Here is a 23,597-nt window from a genome sequence, read left to right as displayed (position 1 = left end):
GTTCCTAATAGCCAAGTGCCAGAAAAAACCCAACGCCCATTACCACCAGCAAAATGGCTAAATATACTGTGGTACAGTCATACAATAGGTAACTACACAGACAATGAAAGTGAAAAATTACAGCTTCTTACAGCATAGGGACTAAACACATGCTCTATATGAAAGAAGCATACATCTCTTGAATTTAACTCAGAGGAACACATACAACACATAAACATATATTTATAAAACGTTCCCACAAACAAGCAATCAACCATATTGTGTGGGGATGCCCATGTGAGTGGTAAAACTACTTTTTTTTTTTGTTCAGCTGCTAAGTCGTGTCTGACTCTTTGCAACCCCACTGACTGTAGCCCACCAGGCTCCTCTGTCCATGGAATTTTCCAGGCAAGAATACTGGAGTATGCTGCCATTTCCGCTTCCAGGGGATCTTCCCGACCCAGTGATCAAACCCACACCTCCTGTGTTTCCTGCATCACCAGGTGGATTCTCTGCCACTAGTGCCACCTGGGAAGCCCACTGGAACTCAAACTGTAACAGCTCGTATTTCACCTTCTTTCTTAGAGACCTGACGCATTCTACTGAACATTCTGTAGACAATTACTGTTTAGGCAGAAGAAACAACACAGACAAGGCAGATCCTGCACTCAGAAAATGGAGAGGTGCCAAGAAGACACACAGACCAACGCGAACAATGATGGCCACGGAGGGGGCTGGGAGAAAGGGGACTGGCATCAGGCAGGCCTCTGGGACTCCATCCTGGCTCCCAGATTATACAGCAACTGTCTATCCTAATCCCACATAAGCAAAACACACCGGGTTCAGCCAGCAAAGACCCACGACCACCAGGACAGGCCTGTCCCTTAAGTGTTCTCCTCTCATCCTCCCCAGACAACAGCATGGAGAGCTGCAAGGTGAAAGCCCAGACATCCCCTAGCCTCCTACTCCAAGCTAAATTCAACATCATTAAAAACAGCCAGACTCCCGGGGGTTCATTAACTGACAGATCCTGAAGCGTATTCTCAGATCATCTGCAGAAACCAAAAAAGCAGTCAGCTTTTTCAAAGGCACCAAAAACAGAAGCAGAAAGCAAGGGATTTAATCAAGATGCCAGCAATGAAAAGGACCTATCTCCTACCTACCATGTTAACGAGAGCATATTTAATTTCAGTCTTGCCATCTATACAAGATTCCTATCATCTAAGAAGGAATTTGTTTCTGTCCACCTGTGAAATTAAAACGTATTCGATTAATTGCATCTACAGCTGCTAAATTATGAAGCTCAAGTAAAAGCAATCTGCAGAAACAAGCTGAATCCAGATAAAATAAACTTGCCATACACACATCCCAAAATATCACACACAGCACAGACACAAAGAGGCTGGTCTGCTTCCCATCAACAGGGCTTGTTGAGTGTCCTCTGACGAGTGACTGACTAGGAGCTCATCGCTTAACAGGATAAAGAGGAATAAATATAAGAACAAGGAGGCATCTCCCCTTTTACTGGGAGTGTTTGGAGTGAGAAAGAGTGTGCTAGTGTGTGAAATGTTTATCTCTTAGGTGGTTACAAATAATATTAGCAAAGCAGAAGAACTACTGAAGGGAAAAAGGAAGAGGAATCTAAATTCACACTGACTGAATAAACAAATCATAGCACATTCACACAGAGGATATTACTTAGCAAGAAAAAGGAATGAACTATTGTGACACACACCACATAGATGAATCTCAGAATAATTTAAGTTTATAAAAGAATTTAGAACAAAAGAAGAGAATGATTCTATTTATATCAATTTCTAGAAAAGGCGAACTGATCCACAGTGACCAACAGCAGATCAGTCTCCACCTCAAGGCCAAAGGCTCCCCAACCCCCACCTGAAATGCACACAACGCAGACAGGACACTGCACCCTTCACATCAGAACTCAAACATCACATCTTCAAAAGCCCCCTACATCTTCCAAGCTAAAGCAGCATTCCCAATCTTTTTTTTTTAATTTTTTACCACAGTATAGCTGATTTACAACACTGCGCCAACCTCTGCTGTGCAGCAGTGACTGTTATACACGTATATATGTTCCTTTTTTTAAAGTTGTTTTTTTAGTGTGGACCATTTTTTAAAGTCCTGGATTTGCATCTGTATTATGTTTTGGTTTTTTGGCCATGAGGCATGTGGGATCTTAGCTCCCAGACCAGGGATCAAACCCATATCCTCTGGCACTGGAAGACAAAGTCTTAACCACTGGACCATGAGGGAAGTCCCACATATATTCCTGTTTTACATGTTTTTCCATTAGGTTTATCTCAGGATATTCAATATAGTTTCCTGTGCTACTCAATCGTTTTTTAACATATACTATGCATAAGGTAGCCTGGCAGGCTACAGTCCATGGGGACCTAAGTGCTACTGAGTAAAAAGTACCTATCCTAAAAAAAAAGTCAATTTCCATTATCCTATTAATTATAAAAGGCTTCAAATGATGCAAAAAACTCACTTTTCTCCCGGGCTGCCTCATTATCATCAGATTTCAGTTCAATACAATACCAACTTACAAATGTCTTGATTTTGAAATAATACTGCTTCCCATCAAAAACAGTATACTTTTCAATAACAATCATGTCAACATAAAAAGTACTAACATTTAATGCTTAGCTTTGGTTATGAACTCCTTCCCTTTAGAATTACTTAGCCATTAAGCACTTAAAGAATACATTAGTGAATGGGCCAATGTAAGCACTTTGAACTTTTTTTTTTTTTAGAATTTTTAAAGGTTTCAGATATTGCTACCCAGAAAATCATCAATCATTGTGCCTCATGCTGTCATGCACTGTGAATTACCCTAGAGTCACTCATTAAGATATCCCTAGAATGCACATTCATTAAAACAGGGATTTTTGTCTATTTTATTTCTCAGCATCTATTTCTGACATATGACCAGCACTTAGCACATGTGTGTTAAATACTTGCAAACTCGAGTTTTGTTATCTTATTCCAGTCACAATATTATTCCAAATTTATGTATCATCTCGTCCTCCTGTTGCTTGATGTCTTTTTATTTTAAGCCTGAGCTGAAAAGTAATTCCTGGATCCAAATCACAGTAAGTAATTGACCTCCAAACGCCACAGTGACAGGTGCTAAGTCAGCCGCAAGAGATGCACCTGTGTCCAGTCACGTGGGGGTCCTGGGAGGCCAGGCTCCACCAGTCCTGATGCAGAGACTCCATGAAAACCACTAACAAGTTCCTGCTCCCAGGCTCGAAAGGAAGCCACAGCTGGCAGACCATCTGCACATCCAGATTACCAAATATTTACACCAACTCTGAGGTGAATATTAAGCAGCACCACAGAGCCAACAAAGTCCCATAATTAAGTCATCGAAGGTGGTGTTTATGACTCACAAGAAAGCAGCTCCGTCTGGAGGTGCGTTGTGAGCACACATCCCCGATTAAAGTTAGAACAGTCCAAGTCTGTGAACCCCTGACTTTAACAGAGGTTGTCCTCAAAGGATAAGCCAAGGGGCATGCAACCAGCTGGCTAGGAACCACACATGACAAAGAGCACAGAAGAGACCGGGCTGCGGGTCTAAATGAAGCAGCTTGTTACCACCTAACAGACCATCAACAGAAACCCCCACTCCAGCCCTGACTGGGTCACCTCTGGCATCCATCACTTTATACCACAGTATATCACATTTATATCACTTTATACAACAGTTTCTTAATATGAAAATAAGAGTAATCTCTGTCCACTCTTCTAGATCATGAAATATATTCCCTAAACCCAAACAAAACATGATGGACCCTTCTGATCCTTTACCTGACAGTCTGCCTACCTGGCTGGCTGGTTCAGACCCCCAGAGGGGAGCTCCATGATGTGGCCAAAAAGCTCCAAGAGCTTACACCAAGCATGTAAAACAATCAAACCCACAGAGAGTGAGTAAGTTCATGGTTACCGGGGGCTGGAGGAAGGAGGAAAAGAGAGTTGTTTAATGGGTGCACAGTTCCCATGTTACAAGATGAAAAAGTTCTGGAGATCTGTCATACAACAATGTGAATATCCTTAACCCTACTGAACCATACAGTTAAAAATGGTTAAGATGCTAAATTTTATATATGTACATGTTATCACAACTTTTTGATTTTTAAAATTACTTTTTAAAATAAATAATCAAGGATGTCTTCATTGGAAGACACCATAGGAAAATGGAAAATCAAGCTACAAACGGGGAGAAGATATTCTGCATTACATATAATGAAGAATCCAAAACAGAGAGAACCTCTAAAAACCAAGATGAAAAAGACAAAACTCCCCTGGTGGTCCAGTGGCCAACATTCTGTGCTCCCAGTGCAGGGCGCCCCGGTTTGATCCCTGGTCAGGAAACTAGATCTTGTTCGCTGTCCCTAAAAAGATCCTGCATGCCACAACAAAGATCAAAGACCCTGCATGCTGCAATAAGGCCCAGCACAGACAATAAATAAATACATAGTTTTAAAAATACAGGTATAACTAACACAGGATAAAAGTGTTAGTCGCCAGTTGTGTCCCACTCTCTGCAACCCCATGGACTGTAGCCTGCCAGGCTTCTCTGTCCATGGGATTCTCCAGGCAAGAATACTGGAGCGGGTTGCCATTCACTTCTCCCGGGATCTCCCCAAACCAGGGATCGAACCCATGTCTCCTGCCTTGCAGGAAGATTCTTTTACCATCTGAGCCACCAGGAAGCTTTTAATATAGGATAGGATAGAATTACTAGAAATATTCTTTAAAAAAATTTTTTTTAAAGAAACAACTATCCAGTTTAAAAACAGGCAAAAGACAGGACTAAACACTTCACAGCAGAGGAAAGACAAATCGCCAGGAACTATATGAAAACACATTAACCTCACTTGTTTAGGAGTAAGGAAAAGTAAAATCACAAAGTATTTTTTCACGCCCATGAGACTGGCCAAAATTTATCAATCTGGTAACAGTAGGAGCCAGGTGCTGGTATGGATGAGGAATGAAAGAAATTGAATTCCCGGCTGTGTATTCTGGTTATAACCACTTTGGAAAACAGCTTGGCATTATTTAGCCAAGTTAAAGATACATTTTCCATGACCATAACTTGACCCATAAGGAAATAAACTTAGAGAAACTCTCACAGGTTCTTGTTCATGTGACAAGAACCTGTGAACAAGAACGTCCATGGAAGCATTATTTATACAGTAAAACCCAGAAACCACGCAAACATCCTTGGACAGGAGGACACAAACAAGTGAGAGTGTATTCACACCAGACCAGGGTGGAAATGTAAGAACCGCAGCTACAGCCACCAACACAAATGCAGCCTGATGGAAGAAGTAAGACAGAGAAGAAAACATACAGTATGCATCATCTGCATAAAGGTCAAAAGTCAAAACTGGGCAAAACTAAACGTTATGTCGTGGTTAACACTATGAAGAAAAGCAAGGAGATGATAAACCCCAGATTCCAACAGTGACTCCTCTCTCCTGGATGAGCCCTAAGAGGGGCAAGAAGGGCACCCAGGGAGCTCAGGAAGGTTTTCCTGAAGCTGGGGGCAAGGGTGAGGATCCCTCATCCTCTAAGAGCACGCAGTACTGGTGTATCATCTCCTGCAAACCTGTTTCCTATAAACAACTCCCCAGAAAAGGTAAGATGCACCAGTACAAAAACGCTCTACAAACAAGCACAGAACTTTGGCGGAGAAAAATGAAAGAACCATGTGCTGTGCTGTGCTTAGTCGTTCAGTTGTGTCCGACTCTGCAACCCCATGGACTGTAGCCTGCCAGGCTCCTCTGTCCATGGGATTCTCCAGGCAAGAATACTGGAGTGGGTTGCCCGGCCCTCCTCCAGGGAATCCTCCTGACCCAGGGATCGAACCCATGTCTCCTGCATTGCAGTTGGATTCTTTTCTGCTGAGCCACTGGGGAAGCCCAAGTTCCACGAATGCAGCAGCTTATACCTAAGTCATCAGCAGCACCAGTCGAGTGTTATGTAATCTGATGGACAACTGTCAAAGATCTTTAGAAAGTCCTATCACGGCCCCATATGATGCAAATCCTTCCACCTCCCTCTCTTCATCATCACCAGGAGAGAGATCAAGACAGGAAAGGTAGTCACCCCACGGGTCACAGGAGAGGGAGCAAGAGCAGAAGGAAGCCGGAAGGGGCCGGCATCCTGCCTGAGAGAAGACCAAGCCACAGGCAGCGGCCACATGGAAATCCAGCTGGATGGAGGCTCCGACCCCGACCCGGCTTCCCTCTGAGGAGGAGAAAACACAACTGGCTGTCTTTGCAGCCCCAAAATATATGTACACAGTTCCTCAGGGACAAAAACTAAAAATTTCCCATCTTTTCCCAAAAAGCTGTAAGATGTCCAAATCGAATTCTGAATCTTCCACCACTGGGCTGGCTCTAAAAGCTGGGACACAGAGCTGCTAATACTGACCAAAATCAGCATTTCTTTTTACACACAATGCTCTCAGAAAGGACGTTTGATTCTGAATTTTCCTCATCGTTCTGATCAAACCACCAGAGGCTCCTCTAGCAAAGCCAAAGTCTTAGTCTGAAAGCACAGTTGGAATTCTGGAAATCGAATCCTGAGCCCTAGCCCTCCACCCCGAACTCCAGACTCAAGGGCAATGGTCTCTTCATCATTCCTTCTTCGAGTCTGACCAGCTCCCTGAGTCTAACACGGCCAGAAGAGGCTCTCGGTCCTTCCCTCCGCATGCTCCAAAGCCACCTCCCCCTTGAGCCCCCACTGTGTGCCCGGCTGTTTAGGCCAAGCACACCAGACGGGCGTCCCCCACCAGCTCCTCTCCTCGTGTATCCAGGACATCATGGAGTCACGGCTGCTCCACCTTTCAGGAGCCCCTGGGCAAGCCTTCTGCTTTGTTGCCAACACACTCGGCTCCTCCTGGTCCTCCTCCAGTGCACCACACACTAACAAGGTCTTCCGAAAAGGAAACCAGTCAAGCTCATTTCTCCATTCAGCTCCTCGGCGGGTCTGCCCTGCCAGTGCAGGCTGCTCAGCTGCCTTCTTCCAGATGACGGTGTGGAAAAAAGTCAGGGTAGAAGGGAGAAGCCTCCCTGGAGAGGGCTGGCAGCACCACCTCGGCCAGGAGACCAGGCCAATACCAGTGGCGATACGTCAGGTGGAAAGCACGTGCCCTGGACACAACATGACCGAAGTAACCGGCACCTCTGGGCTCCATCGCCCAGACACCCACCGGGCAGATCAGTCACGAGGAAAACCTCAGACAAACCCCCCTGAAGGGCTTTCTACACAATCCCTGATGACTCTCAAAGCTGGACACCTCATCCAAAACAAGGGACATCTGAGAAAAACTGCCACAGTCTGGAGGAACCCAACAAACATGACGCCTGAATTTAAGTGTGGACTATCCCACTCAGGGTCCTGAGTCACAAGAAGGACCTTGTTATGGACTGAATATTTGTGCCCACCCCCCTCCCCCCAATTCATACACTTGGCTTCCCTCACAGCTCAGTTGGTAAAGAATCCGCCTGCATTGCAGGAGACTCCGGTTCGATTCCTGGGTCGGGAAGATCCGCTGGAGAAGGGAGAGGCTATCCATTTCAGTATTCTTGGGCTTCCTTTGTGGTTCAGCTGGTAAAGCATCCGGCCACAATGTGGGAGACCTGGGTTCGATCCCTGGGTTGGGAAGATCCCCGGGAGAAGGGAAAGGCTACCCAGTCCAGTATTTTGGCCTGGAGAATTCCATACACCATATAGTCCATGGGGTCACAAAGAGTTGAACATGACTGAGCGACCATCACTTTTACTTTCAATTCACACACTGAAGCCCTAACTCCTGATGTGATGGAATCTGGAGATGGAACCCTTGGGATGTAATTAGGTCATGAGGGTGGGGCCCTTGTGATGGGATTGGTGCCCTTCTAAGAACAGATACCAGAGAGGGAGCTCCTGCCCTGTCTCTCCTCCCCTTCCTCCCTCCCACCCCCCGCCCCCCCACACACAGAGGAAAGACCATATGAACACAAGAGCAAAAAGGCAGCCATCTGCAAGCCAGGGAGAGAGGCCTCACCAGAACCTCACCACACTGGCACCAGATCTCACACTTCAGCCTCCAGAAACATGAGAAAGAAATGTTGTTGAGGTCATTCAGTCATTGTTATTTGTAATGACACCCCAAATTAACTCACAAAGACCTTAAATAAAAACTAAGGAAATCCAACTAAAGCATGCAGTTTAGGTTAATAATAATGTATAATACTGGTTCACCCATTGTGTAAAGGAGCATTCTAATGTAACACATTAACAACAGGAAAAAGTGGATGCGTGTTATATAAGAACTTTCTATCTTCACAACTCTCTGTAAATTAAAACTGTTCTAACATTAAAAGTTCATTTTCAAAAATCCTATCACGTGTGCCCTGCTGTCTGGGTTCCAAGGACCAGCATTCTGAGACAGACAGAGAGCCACATACACCCACAGCAACAGAAGCTGTGGCCTTTTAGTGACCTAACCCCTCAACATCACACAGCATCACTTCCACTGTACTCCGTCAGCTGGAGCAGTCACAAACCTGGCCAGGATCAAGGAAATACATTCCACCTCTTGATAGGGAGTGACACGTGCCAGAAAGATCACTATGACTATTTTTTGAGAAATACAATCTATCAGAGGTTGACATATAAAGTTGAGGGAAATCTCCAGAAAACACAGGTAGCAAGAGATACAGAATTCATCCAAGATGTGAAAATCTTATAAATAAGAGGTCCAGAAAGAAAACAATGGCAACAAAGACAAAATAAGGGAGAGGTTATCTAATAAGTAATTCGAGAGGATTTCTCAGAGCTAAAGAACATGAGTCTTCGATCTGAACAAACTCACCAAGTATCAGTAATCAGACATAATGTGAAATTTAAGAACATCAAAAAACGGAAGATCCCACAACTCTTCAAGAAAGAAAATCAGGTCAACTACATGTGAAGAGATTCTAGACTAGCTTCAGACTTATCAACAATACTGTACACTGAAAAACAATGGCACAGTGTCTTAAAAGTTAAAAGGGAAAGGTAGTGAAAAAGTGAAAGTGTTAGTCACTCAGTCACCTGCAACTCTCTGTGACCCCATAGACTATGGCCTTCCCGGCTCCTCCATCCATGGGATTCTCCAGGCAAGAATACTGGAGTGGGTTGCCATTTCCTCCCCCAGGGGATCTTTTTCACTGAGGGATTGAACCCAGGTCTCCTGCATTGCAGGCAGGTTCTTTTCAACCTAAAGCTGCATGAAGATAATTTCAAATACATAAAGACTCAGAAAACTTACTGTCCTTATACTCTTTCTTGGGTAGTTACTTGGAGATGGGCTTCAGTAAAAATAAAGGTCCAGAGCAAATAAGAAGGCAAGGATTCGAGAAAGAATTTGGCTCACAAATGCAGCAAAAGGAAGCTGCAGAATGCAGCCTGTGCAGAGGCCAGGGGAGCAGTGCACCCACACTGGAGACGGCAGGGGGAAGGCTCCAAGAGACCACGACCCATGGAGAGAAAGAGAAACTCTCAAAGTGCACATGCCATCCCTAAGGATGCGGAATTCAAATTCTAAGTTAGCAATATGCTTTCCAAATTTCTACAGTGGGCAAGTATTGTTAATTTTAACAGTAAAATTTTTTATATAAAGAAAAATTTAAATAATAAATTATGGGACACAATTTATTTATTATTTATTATTTTAAATTTGTATATTTAAATTTAATTTTAAAAAATTCTAAACAATAAATTACAGGACAAAATTTTTTGTCCCATAAAACAAAGTTTTAAAATTTGACTCCTTTTCTGTCTAAAACTAAGTCTTTGGAAGCTTTTTTCCTCCCCAAAGAGAAACAATGACCATTAAAATTTTATGCTCCCCAGTCCACAGAACAAAGGAAACAGTTTTCTTTCCTATCCAACTGCCAACAAAAATGATCAGTTTTTAAGGATTCTATTCTGTATCCTACTAGAAGTGACTTACCAAACAAACCCATAATTCTAAAAAAAGTTACCTTCTAAGTAGTAAATTCACACACCAAAAAAAACCTTTCCATGATATACTTTTTTAAAAACGTTACTGAAGTACAGCTGATGTACAATGCCGTGTTAGTTTCAGGTGCGTCACATAGAGATTTCACGTATACATACACATATATGTGTATTATTTTTCAGATTCCTTCTCCCTATAGCTTACTACGAAATATTGAGTATAGTTCCCTGCACTAGAGTAAGTCCTTGTTGGTTATCTATTCTATTTACAGTAGTGTGTTTCTGCTTACCCCCAACTTCTGATTTATCCCCCTCACCTCACTTCAGAAGTAACCGCCTATCAAAAGCACGTATGGGCACATGTGCCCATGGCAGGGGACAGTGCAAGGGTCGCCAGCTCCAGGTTCCAGTCTGAGCCCCGCTGCTCCCTGGGCAGCTGCGCCCTGGCTGGCTGGCTGCATCCAGAGCCTCGGGGCGCAGTCAGGAGGGGCAGTGAAATGAAGTGGACAGTGAGAAGGAACAGCAATGCCCAGCAGAGAGAAGCACCCACCACGTGGAGGTGACGTCACAACACCTGCCTGGGTTTCGAAATACCCTTTGTTGAGCCGTTAGAGCATCTGAGGCATCTTACATCCTCTAGTGAACAAATAATACTCTCAACAACTTGGAAAACAGTCACGACTCTCCCCATCTTAAAAACAGGTGTTCAGAAAAATTACTGTTTTCCCATATGCAGGTGCTAATTCTGGACTATGGGACTGCAAGTCCTTTCATGTCCCGTGCACAGGAGGGACCCTACCAGGGCCACATGTTCCAGGGACCTTCCCTCCCTGGGAAGGGAGGGGACTTCCAGGCTAGCACGCACCCCACCCCACTGTGGCCACGGGGAGCCACACTCGCCCAGTTGTTGAGACCAAACCTGATCTTGAGAATCTGCCAGATGACACATTTTTTTTAAATTTATTTATTTTAATTGGAGGCTAATTACAATTGTAGTGGTTTGTGCCATACAATGACATGAATCAGCCATGGGTGTACATGTGTTCCCCATCCTGAACCCCCCTCCCACCTCCCTTCCCATCCCAGATGACATCTTAATCTGCATGTGAAATCACGAATGGAAAAGCCTAGGGAAGCCCCAGGGTAAAGGAGGAGAAAGGCTGAAAGGCTGTCCCTGTGAGAGTGAAAGCAGGTAACATTCACCCCAGTGAAAAGGGGCACTGACATCATTACAGCCTGCACCTTGCCACCGCGCCGTCGGGAGAGAGCGTGACAACGCTGGAAGGGATCCGAAACTGCTAAAACTAAAACAACGCTGAGGACCACAACAAGCCTGTATTCAAGGACAGGCTGATGGAGAAGGCAGGCTGCTGACTCCCTACTACCGATGATGCCACTCTCCTTAAACTCTGCGAATGTATCTACACCCTCCCATAAAGTATCACTTACTGTTCATCCTGAGACCTAACAAAAAAAGACCTTGCTGTACACTTCAATGATAATTTCTCCTACTGTGTCCTTAGGTTTTAATTAGAAATTAATTAATTCTAACATTTGAAAACTGACCACCTATGAATGGGAAGGAGAGAAACACAATGAAACCCAGATAAATTGAAACATTTCAGGTCTGTGTTATTTCATTTGGCTAATTTCTTCAATGAAGCAGAAATTGTTTCAACTATCATTAAAATTTTTAAATATACAGGTATTACTCCATTTCCTTTTCTTGGTATTTACTCTTTCATATCTCCTTTTTGCAATCAAAAGAATTTAAAGCAGATTCCTTTTTCTTGACTCCAAAACCCACGTTCTTTCCACTAAGCCATTCTTCTTCTCAAACAAACATTCTTTCATGGATGCTACAAGCCAACACTAGCTGGTCTAGCATTAGAGATTCAAGAGATAATGAAGAGTTCCTTCCCTCAAGGGCTTAAAATCTACCCTAGTGAATAGCTTTTTTAAAAAACTTATTAGAGTACAGTAGGATAACTGTTGTAAGTCATGATATGCACAGGTGTTATAACAGTAATGGCTAATAGTTATTCAGCACTTACTATGTTCCAAAATCTTTACAGAGAAAATATCTTACAAAAGCCCTCCCCACAATAGGTACTCCCTGCTTGGGGGGCAGCCTTCCGTTCCTGGGGCCAGAGGTGTCTTCCAGGGCAATGCTCCCACCCTCCCCATCCTCCCCATCAGGGAAAGAAAACCTTCCCTGAGCCTTCGGGCTTTCTTTAGATCTGCCAGCCTCAGCCTGCTTCACTGTGTGGGACACGGACGGAGGGAGCCGAGTTCCTTCTGGGGGAACCTGCAGGTGCCCAGCTCTGCCTGTGTTGTGTGAGTTAAACTAACTTGGAGGTTGTGGGGAAATGAACAAGAGGGCGCCAGTCAGGCTCTCTCACCCCACGTTCTGTAAACAATGACTGCACGGTCACGTGACTCCAGAGATGGCTGATGGTACTGTGCACGCGCGTCACGAGGTACTCGCTTGGTCTTGGGCGACTCTGTGCAGTTCGCCTGTATGAGCTTTGCCGTGAAAGCCCTGGCTGCTGGTGTACTGGGGCTGCAGTGGAGCGGCATCATGGCTATGTTATGTGAAACTATGGTATGGCCGTGTTATGGCTACATTATGGTTACATTGTGGCTGCTGCTAGGCTGCTGCATCAGGCAGGAGACAGGCTGTGTTACGGCTGCCTTGCTGGTCAGGAGAGAGTAAACGTGTCTGCAGCTCCTACGGCTCCTCAAGTCTTCTTCCAGCCTCGGAGCTCAGGCCTTGCCTACCACGGGTTCGGTGAACCGTGCTGCACAGCGAGACACAGCAAGACAGGGGTAAACTGAAAAGGCTGGCCTAAAACTCAACATTCCAAAGTGGAAATCATGGCATCTGGTCCCATCACTCCATGCCAAGTATAAATGGGGAGAAAAGGGAAGCAGTGACAGATTTTATTTTCTTGGGCTCCAAAATCACTGCGGACAGTGACTGCAGCCACAAAATCAAAAGATGCTTGCTCCTTGGAAGAAAAGCTATAACCAACCTAGACAGTGTATTAAAAAGCAGAGACATCACTTTGCCAGCAAAGTCCATACAGTCAAAGCTATGGCTTTTTCAGTAGTTGTGTACAGATGTGAGAGTTGAATCATAAAGCTGAGCGCCAAAGCATTAATGCTTTCAAACTGCAGTGCTAGAAAAGACTCTTGAGCAAGTCCCTTGAACTGCAAGGAGATCAAACCAGTCCATCCTAAAGGAAATCAACCTTGAATATTCATTGAAAGGACTGATGCTGAAGCTGAAGTTCCTATACCTTGGCCACCTGATGAGAAGAACTGACTCTTTGGAAAAGACCTGGAAGCTAGGAAAGACTGAGGACAGAAGGAGGGGACGACAAAGGACGAGATGGTTGGATGGCATCTCCGACTCGATGGACGCGAGTTTGAGCAGGAGACAGTGAAGGACAGGAGAGCCTAGCGTGCTGCAGTCCACGGGGTCACAAAGAGTCGGATTCGACTTAGGGATGGAACAACAGCAGCAAAGGACTGGGAGCTCCCTGTGGCAGGACACCTAAGTCACACCCTCCAATCCAGCTTTTATCAGTAAGACTGACAATCTGATCCACATTTGACTCTCTTCTCTCTCCCTCAGCCAGGGCTGAATTTGGCAAGAAGGGTTATTGATTACAAGAACCTAAAAATGCCAACGTCATCATTCTATTTTACATACGAGGGAACGGAGACTTCTACAGCGTAGAGAGGGTAGTTTCCTTTCTCAAAAGCAGCAATATCACCATTTAAAACCACTGCCTCCCTAGAAAAGAAAGATAAATTCCCAAACTGATACCCCATTAAGCTTAACAGGAATTGCAAAAGGGAAATAGAAGTGCATGCTAAAATAGCTGGTTTGTCCTATCACTGCTGCTACAAATTATGTTGTTAGGTTTAAGAAATAAAATCTAAAGAACACACACAGTCATCATATCAACAGTTCTCTAACACAACAGACAAGTCTGCACTGAGCACTTGCTACGTGCCAAGCGCTGTTCCAGGCACCAGTCGGCAGAAAAAAAACAAAGTCCCTACTCTTGTGGACACTACATTTAGTGAGAGAAACAGACAATAAACAAATATACAATGTCAAAGTTTATAAAAGAATGGAAGGTTGCTATTTTAAGAAGATAAGACAGGGACTTCCCTGGTGGTCCAGCGGCTAAGACTCCCTGCTCCCAAAGCAGGGGACCCAGGTTCAATCCCACTGCTCAGGGGACTAAATCCCACATGCGGAAAGGAAGGTCCGCATATAGCAACTAAGACCTGGCACAGCCAAGAGAAAAATCCCCTACTACAACCTATAATCTCAACATACTTTCAATGTATAAAAAAGTATCTGCATTGCTAAAGGTTTTTTTTTTTTTAAAGGCAAAATGATAGGAGGTTCTATGTGGGGATGGGGAGATCAGAGAAAGCCGCCTTTAGCAGGCCTTGAGCTGAAAGCTAGTGAGAGAGGGGGTGAGCCACAGAGACATCTGGAAGCAGAAGCATTGGGGCCAAGGCCCAGGGGGGAACACGGGCACAGCATGCAGGCAGCTGTGAGGGAGAGATATAGACAAAGTAGAGAAAAAATGGTCGGAAATAAGGTCAGAGAGGTCAGCAAGGCCACACCATGGGGGAGCCTGGGGGTCCATCCTAAGTGAGCAGGACTGTGACATGTGATCTGTGTATGTGTGGCTCAGTTGCTCAGTCCTGCCTGACTCTCTGTGACCCCATGAACTGTATAGCCCGCCAGGCTCCTCTGTCTGTGGGATTCTCCAGGCAAGAACACTGGAGTGGGTTGCTATTTCCTCCTCCAGGGGATCTTCCCCTACCCAGGGATCAAACCCAATCTCTGGCATCTCCTGCACTGGCAGGTGGGGTCCTTAGCCCTGCCCCACCTGGGGAGCCTGTCAGGATCTGCACTAAGTGCCTGATGTCGCTCCCTTCACAATACATCCCCTAAAGTTGGATGACCGCTTTTTGTTTCTTCTTCACCTACAAGTAGAGAAATCAAGGAAGAATGAAGTTTTCCTTCTTATTCTCAGGAACATAAGGCAGGGCTTCCCAAAGGAGGGAAGGAAGAACGGAGTGTCTACTCCATTAACTGTGACCCTCGCTGGCGGGGTCTCAGGACCTCTGAGCACGAGCCAGGCCGGGGACACCAGCCTCCCACATCCCTGACACTGCCAGCCGACCCACCCAAGTGTGGCTCCCCTTCATGGTGACTAACTCTGTCAACACGAAACCCAACTGGAATGGGAACACAACAGTGAAATTCTGCTGGTAGACTTCCAGGTGGTTTGGAGGCTTAAAATTCATTATCATGTTTCTGAAAATTAGAAATATAATCATCATAAACTTGTATGTGACGCATATAATATATCTGTACAGGGAGGCACTAGGGATGGAGAGACGGGAAGACTTGTCTATTGGGGAAAATAACCTAGTAATCTGACACCTACAGAAAGAGGGCAGGAAGACCCCTCACTCTGCCAGAGGCAAGGTGTAAAAAGAGGCCACGCCTCTGAGGTCCCTTCCTCAGTCCTCTCAGCACTTGGTAAAGGCAGTGGGGCAGGGAAGCCAGGCGTGCTGCAGTTCACGGGGTCGCAAAGAGTCAGACATGACTGAGCGACTAAACTGAACTGAAATGAACCATATATAAAACAGAGCTAGTGGGAAACCTCTGTATAGCACATTGAGCTCAGCTAGAGAGGGAGGGGATATATGTAGACATACAGCTGATTCACTGTGTCGTACAGCAGAAACTAACACAACATTGTAAACCAATTATACTCCAATAAAAAATAAAATATTAAAGGAGAAAATAACTGTAATACAGATCAGTTCAGTCGTTCAGTCGTATCAGACCCTTTGCCACCCCATGGAATGCAGCAGGCAAGGCCTCCCTGTCCATTAGCAACTCCCAGAGCCTGCTCAAACTCATATCCATTGAGTCAGTGACGCCATCCAACCATCTTATCCTCTGTCACCCTCTGTCCTCTTTCTTTCAGTCTTTCCCAGCATCAAGATCTTTTCCAATGAGTCAGCTCTTCGCATCAGGTGGCCAAAGTATTGGAGCTTCAGCTTCAGCATCAGTCCTTCCAATGAATATTCAGGACTGATTTCCTGTAGGATTGACTGGTTGGATCTCTTTGCAGTCCAAGGAACTCTCAAGAGTCTCCTCCAACACCACAGTTCAAAAGCATCGATTCTTCGGCCCTCGGCTTTCTTGATAGTACAACTCTGACATTCAGACATGACTAATGGAAACAGTAGTCATACCTTTGACTAGACGGATCTTTGTTGGCAAAGTAACGTCTCTGCTTTTTAATATGCTGTTTAGGTTTGTCATAGCTTTTCTTCCAAGGAACAGTTCAGTTCAGTCACTCAGTCATGTCTGACTCTTTGTGACCTCATGATTGCAGCACGCCAGGCCTCCCTGTCCATCAACAACTCCCGGAGTTCACTCAGACTCATGTCCATCGAGTCAGTGATGCCATCCAGCCATCTCATCCTCTGTCATCCCCTTCTCCTCCTGCCCTCAATCCCTCCCAGCATCAGAGTCTTTTCCAATGAGTCAACTCTTTGCATGAGGTGGCCAAAATACTGGAGTTTCAGCTTTAGCATCATTTCTTCCAAAGAAATCCCAGGGCTGATCTTCTTCAGAATGGACTGGTTGGATCTCCTTGCAGTCCAAGGGACACTCAAGAGTCTTCTCCAATACCACAGTTCAAAAGCATCAATTCTTCGGTGCTCAGCCTTCTTCACAGTCCAACATTCACATCTATACATGACCATATGGAAAAACCACAGCCTTGACTAGACGAACCTTTGCTGGCAAAGCAATGTCTCTGCTTTGGAATATGCTATCTAGATTGGTCATAACTTTCCTTCCAAGGAGTAAGCGTCTTTTAATTTCATGGCTGCAGTCACCATCTGCAGTGATTTTGGAGCCCAAAAAAATCTAGTCTGACACTGTTTCCACTGTTTCCCCATCTATTTCCCATGAAGTGATGGGACCGGATGCCATGATCTTCGATTTTCTGAATGTTGAGCTGTAAGCCAACTTTTTCACTCTCCTCTTTCACTTTCATCAAGAGGCTTTTTAGTTCCTCTTCACTTTCTGCCGTAAGGGTGGTGTCATCTGTATATCTGAGGTGATTGATACTTCTCCCGGCAATCTTGATTCCAGCTTGTGTTTCTTCCAGTCCAGCATTTCTCATGATGTACTCTGCATATAAGTTAAATAAGCAGGATGACAATATACAGCCTTGACGTACTCCCTTTCCTATTTGGAACCAGTCTGTTGCTCCATGTCCAGTTCTAACTGTTGCTTCCTGACTGCATACAGATTTCTCAAGAGGCAGGTCAGGTGGTCTGGAATTCCCATCTCTTTCAGAATTTCCCACAGTTTATTGTGATCCACACAGTCAAAGGCTTTGGCATAGTCAATAAAGCAGAAATAGATGTTTTTCTGGAACTCTCTTGCTTTTTCCATGATCCAGTGGATGTTGGCAATTTGATCTCTGGTTCCTCTGCCTTTTCTAAAACCAGCTTGAACATCTGGAAGTTCATGGTTCACATATTGCTGAAGCCTGGCTTGGAGAATTTTGAGCATTACTTTACTAGCGTGTGAGATGAGTGCAATTGTGCAGTAGTTTGAGCATTCTTTGGCATTGCCTTTCTTTGGGATTGGAATGAAAACTGACCTTTTCCAGTCCTGTGGCCACTGCTGAGTTTTCCAAATTTGCTGGCATATTGAGTGCAGCACTTTCACAGCATCATCTTTCAGGGTTTGAAATAGCTCAACTGGAATTCCATCACCTCCACTAGCTTTGTTCGTAGTGATGCTTTCTAAGGCCCACTTGACTTCACATTCCAGAATGTCTGGCTCTAGGTCAGTGATCACACCATCATGATTATCTGGGTCGTGAAGATCTTTTTTGTACAGTTCTTCTGTGTATTCTTGCCACCTCTTCTCGATATCTTCTGCTTCTGTTAGGTCCATACCATTTCTGTCCTTTATCGAGCCCATCTTTGCATGAAATGTTCTTGAAGAGATCTCTAGTCTTTCCCATTCTGTTGTTTTCCTCTATTTCTTTTCACTGATTGCTGAGGAAGGCTTTCTTATTTCTTCTTGCTATTCTTTGGAACTCTGCATTCAGATGCTTATATCTTTCCTTTTCTCCTTTGCTTTTCCCTTCTCTTCTTTTCACAGCTATTTGTAAGGCCTCCCCAGACAGCCATTTTGCTTTTTTGCATTTCTTTTCCATGGGGATGGTCTTGATCCCTGTCTCCTGTACAATGTCACGAACCTCAGTCCATAGTTCATCAGGCACTCCATCTATCAGATCTAGGCCCTTAAATCTATTTCTCACTTCCACTGTATAATCATAAGGGATTTGATTTAGGTCATACCTGAATGATCTAGTGGTTTTCCCTACTTTCTTCAATTTAAGTTTGAATTTGGTAGTAAGGAGTTCATGATCTGAGCCACAGTCAGCTCCTGGTCTTGTTTTTGCTGACTGTATAGAGCTTCTCCATCTTTGGCTGCAAAGAATATAATCAATCTGATTTCGGTGTTGACCATCTGGTGATGTCCATGTGTAGAGTCTTCTCTTGTGTTGTTGGAAGAGGGTGTTTGCTATGACCAGTGCATTTTCTTGGCAAAACTCTATTAGTCTTTGCCCTGCTTCATTCCGTATTCCAAGGCCAAATTTGCCTGTTACTCCAGGTGTTTCTTGACTTCCTATTTTTGCATTACAGTCCCCTGTAATGAAAAGGACATCTTTTTTGGGTGTTAGTTCTAGAAGGTCTTGTAGGTCTTCATAGAACCGTTCAACTTCAGCTTCTTCAGCATTACTGGTTGGGGCATAGACTTGGATTACTGTGATACTGAATGGTTTGCCTTGGAAACGAACAGAGATCATTCTGTCGTTTTTGAGATTACATCCAAGTACTGCATTTTGGACTCTTTTGTTGACCATGATGGCCACTCCATTTCTTCTGAGGGATTCCTGCCCGCAGTAGTAGATATAATGGTCATCTGAGTTAAATTCACCCATTCCAGTCCATTTCAGTTCGCTGATTCCTAGAATGTCGACATTCACTCTTGCCATCTCTTGTTTGACCACTTCCAATTTGCCTTGATTCAGGGACCTGACATTCCAGGTTCCTACGCAATATTGCTCTTTACAGCATCGGACCTTGCTTCTATCACCAGTCACATCCACAGCTGGGTATTCTTTTTGCTTTGGCTCCATCCCTTCATTCTTTCTTGAGTTATTTCTCCACTGATCTCCAGTAGCATATTGGGCACCTACTGAGCTGGGGAGTTCCTCTTTCAGTATCCTATCATTTTGCCTTTTCATACTGCTCATGGGGTTCTCAAGCCAAGAATACTGAAGTGGTTTGCCATTCCCTTCTCCAGTGGACCACATTCTGTCAGACCTCTGCACCATGACCTGCCCATCTTGGGCTGCCCCACGGACATGGCTTAGTTTCATAGAGTTAGACAAGGCTGTGGTCCTAGTGTGATTAGATTGACTAGTTTTCTGTGAGTATGGTTTCAGTGTGTCTGCCCTCTGATGCCCTCTTGCAACTCCTACCGTCTTACTTGGGTTTCTTTTACCTTGGGCGTGGGGTATCTCTTCACAGCTGCTTCAGCAAAGCGCAGCCGATGTTTCTTACCTTGGACAAGGAGCATCTCCTCGCCGCCACCCTTCCTGACCTTCAGCGTGGGATAGCTCCTCTAGGCCCTCCTGCGCCCGCGCAGCCACCGCTCCTTGGACGTGGGGTTGCTCCTCCCAGCCATCACCCCTGGACTTGGGTGTGGAGTAACTCCTCCCCACCGCCCCCCCTTGACCTCGGATGTGGGGTAGCTCCTCCTGGCCGCCGCCCCTGACCTCGGACTTGGGTAGCTCCTCTCGGCTGCCGCCCCTGACCTCGGACGTGGGGTAGCTCCTCCCGGCCGCTGCCCCGACCTCGGATTTGGGTAGCTCCTCTCGGCCGTTTCTGCACCATCACAGCCTGGCACTCTCGGCCGCTGCCCCTGACCTCGGATGTGGGGTAACTCCTCCTGGCTGCCGCCCTTCAGGCATGGAGTCCTCCCGGCTTCTTCCCCTGACCTCGGACGTGCGGCAGCTCCTCTCGGCCGCGCTTTAGTGCACCGGTCACAGCGAACAAGCGCCTTTTAATTTCATGCCTGCAGTCACCATCCGCAGTGATTTAGAGCCCCCCAAAATAAAGTCTCTCACTGTTTCCATTGTTTCCCTATCTATTTGCCATGGGACCGGAAGTGATGGGACTGGAAGTGATGGGACTGGATGCCATGACCTTAGTTTTCTGAATGTTGAGTTTTAAGCCAACTTTTTCACTCTCCTCTTTCACTTTCATCAAGAGGCTCTTTAGTTTCTCTCCACTTTCTGCCATAAGGGTGTCATCTGCATATCTGAGGTTATTGATATTTCTCCCGGCAACCTTAATTCCAGCTTGTGCTTCATCCAGCCCAGTATTCTGCATGATGTACTATGCATATAAGTTTAATAAGCAGGGTGACAATATACAGCCTTGACATATTCCTTTCCCAATTTGGAACCAGTCCGTTGTTCCATGTCTAGTTCTGTTTCTTCTTGACCTGCATACAGATTTCTCAGGAGGCAGGTCAGGTGGTCTGGTATTCCCATCTCTTGAAGAATTTTCCACAGTTTATTGTGATCCATACAGTCAAAGGCTTCAGTTCAGTTCAGTTGCTCAGTCATGTCCGACTCTTTGCAACCCCATGAACTGCAGCACCATAGGCCTCCCTGTCCATCACCAACTCCCAGCGTTTACTCAAACTCATACCCAGTGAGTCAGTGATGCCATCCAACCATCTTATCCTCTGTCATCCCCTTCTCCCAACTTCAATCTTTCCCAGCATCAAGGTCTTTTCAAATGAGTCAGTTCTTCACATCAGGTGCTAAAGTACTGGAGTTTCAGCTTCAGCATCAGTCCTTCCAATGAATATTGAGGACTGATTTCCTTTAGTATGGACTGGTTGGATCTCCTTGCAGTCCAAGGGACTCTCAAGAGTTTTCTCCAACATCACAATTCAAAAGCATCAATTCTTCAGTCCTCAGCTTTCTTTATAGTCCAGCTTTCGCATCCATATATGACTTTGGCATAGTCAATAAAGCAGAAGTAGATGTTTTTCTGGAACTCTCTTGCTTTTTCGATGATCCAACGGATGTTGACAATTTGATCTCTGGTTCCTCTGCCTTTTCTAAATCCAGCTTGAACATCTGGAAGTTCACATCATGCAGTATTTGGGTGCAATCTCAAAAATGACAGAATGATCTCTGTTCGTTTCCAAGGCAAACCATTCAATATCACAATAATCCAAGCCTATGCCTGAACCAGTAATGCTAAGAAGCTGAAGTTGAACAGTTCTACGAAGACCTACAAGAACAAACGCCCCAAAAATATGTCCTTTTCATCACAGGGAACTGGAATGTAAAAGTAGGAAGTCATGAAATACCTGGAGTAACAGGCAAATTTGGCCTTGGAGTACAAAATGAAGCAAGGAAAAGGCTAACAAGAGTTCTGCCAAGAGAATGCACTGGTCATAGCAAACACCCTCTTTGAACAACACAAGAGAAGACTCTACACACGGACATCACGAGATGGCCAATATTGAAATCATACTGATTATATTCTTTGCAGCCAAAGATGGAGAAGCTCTACACAGTCAGCAAAAACAAGACCAGGAGCTGACTATGGCTCAGATCATGAACTCCTTATTGCCAAATTCAGACTTAAATTGAAGAAAGTAGGGAAAACCACTAGACCATTAAGGTGTGACCTAAATCAAATCCCTTACAATTATACAGTGGAAGTGAGAAATAGATTCAAAGGATTCGATCTGATAGACAGAGTACCTGAAGAACTATGGATAGCAGTTAGTGACACTGATCACAGGAGGCAGTGATCAAGACCATTCCCAAGAAAAAGAAATGCAAGAAGGTAAAATGGTTGTCTGAGGAGGCCTTATAAATAGCTATGAAAAGAAGAGAAGTGAAAGGCAAAGGAGAAAAGGAAAGATATCCCCATTTGAATGCAGAGTTCCAAAGAACAGCAAGGAGAGACAGGAAAGCCTTCCTCAGTGATCAATGCAAAGAAAGAGAGGAAAACAACAGAAGGGGAAAGATGAGATCTCTTCAAGAAAATTAGAGAGACCAAGGGAACATTTCATGCGAAGATGGGCTCAATAAAGGACAGAAACGGTATGGCCCTAACAGAAGCAGAAGATATTAAGAACAGGTGGCAAGAATACACAGAATAACTATACAAAAAAGATCTTCATGACCCAGATAACCATGATGGTGTGATCACTCACCTAGAGCCAGACATCCTGGAATGCGAAGTCAAGTGGGCCTTAGGAAAAGTCTCATTATGAACAAAGCTAGTGGAGGTGATGGAATGCCAGTTGAGCTATTTCAAACCCTGAAAGATGATGCTGTGAAAGTGCTGCACTCAATATGCCAGCAAATCTGCAAAACTCAGAAGTGGCCACAGAACTGGAAAAGGTGTTTTCATTTCAATCCCAAAGAATGTTCAAACTATCGCACAATTGCACTCATCTCACATGCTAGCAAATTCTCCAAGCCAGGCTTCAACAGTATGTGAACCGTGAAACTATAATATGAGCAAAAGCAAAAGTTCTAATAATTGTTTCAAAACCAATGATTCTGCATGCTGCTTCAGACTGAAGAAGCTTCTTTTCCTAAGGAAATTAACCGCAAATATACACCAAATGTATATATAAAGAAGTCTGTCACAAAATCATGGTAGCAAAAAATTGTACATAACAGAAGAATAATTACATATGATTTAGCCAAATTATGGAATATTACATTGGTTTTGAAAATCAGTTTAATAAAATTGGAAGTGACTATCAAAGTGTTAAGCAAAAACAAGAGGTGACAAAAATCTTATATTTGGTATGCAACCAATTTTTTTTTAATACACACACTAAAAAAAAGTGGTTGCGAAAGTTGAAGAGCAATGAGTGATTTTTAAATTTTCATCTTATACCTTTCTGCACTTTATAAATGAACATATATTACTTTTAAAATCAGACAGAAAACATACAAACTATATTCAGTTCCCTATTCAGGTACATGACACATTAGTTGAAACACGTGAAACTGGAGATACACAAATATCAAACACATCCACTTGTTATAAATAGAGAAGAATCAGTTTCCAATGAGCAAAAAACAGACAAAAGGAAACTAATTTCACCCACTTTTCAATTTTCGTTATAGATGAACTAAAGTTTGGTTTCACTCTGACACTCAGCTCAAATCCTCTATTTTGCTTTGCTTTGACTCATGGCCTGTGAAAGGACAAAAAGGCCTAATGCCTTTTCCTGGTCACTTCCAGCATCCTGGCATTTGTCACTTATCTCAATTTTATCATTTGAGATAAACCCATCTACCATTTCTTTTTTTTAAATTGAAGTACAGTTGACATACAACATTATATTATGTTCAGGTGTACGATACAGTGATTCGGTATTTTTATAG

At 44.3% G+C, this 23,597-nt stretch overlaps 1 protein-coding gene across 2 annotated transcripts in view; it reads right to left on the bottom strand.

Moving 5' to 3' along the window:
* Positions 1-23,597, bottom strand: part of MBOAT2 (membrane bound O-acyltransferase domain containing 2) — a 108,011-nt gene that overhangs the window by 67,215 nt on the left and 17,199 nt on the right. The window contains exon 1 of one of the 2 annotated variants that reach the window (XM_070799163.1): positions 3,833-3,852. The exons of the other annotated variant lie outside the window; for it this stretch is intronic. The gene's annotated coding sequence lies outside the window, so the exon portion shown is untranslated. Of the gene's footprint in view, positions 1-3,832; positions 3,853-23,597 lie in introns of those variants that run through there. 2 annotated transcript variants of the gene reach the window in all.

The sequence above is a fragment of the Bos indicus genome, chromosome 11, assembly GCF_029378745.1.
Source record: "Bos indicus isolate NIAB-ARS_2022 breed Sahiwal x Tharparkar chromosome 11, NIAB-ARS_B.indTharparkar_mat_pri_1.0, whole genome shotgun sequence".
NCBI lineage: Eukaryota > Metazoa > Chordata > Mammalia > Artiodactyla > Bovidae > Bos > Bos indicus.
This window is presented reverse-complemented; position numbering and strand designations above follow the sequence as displayed.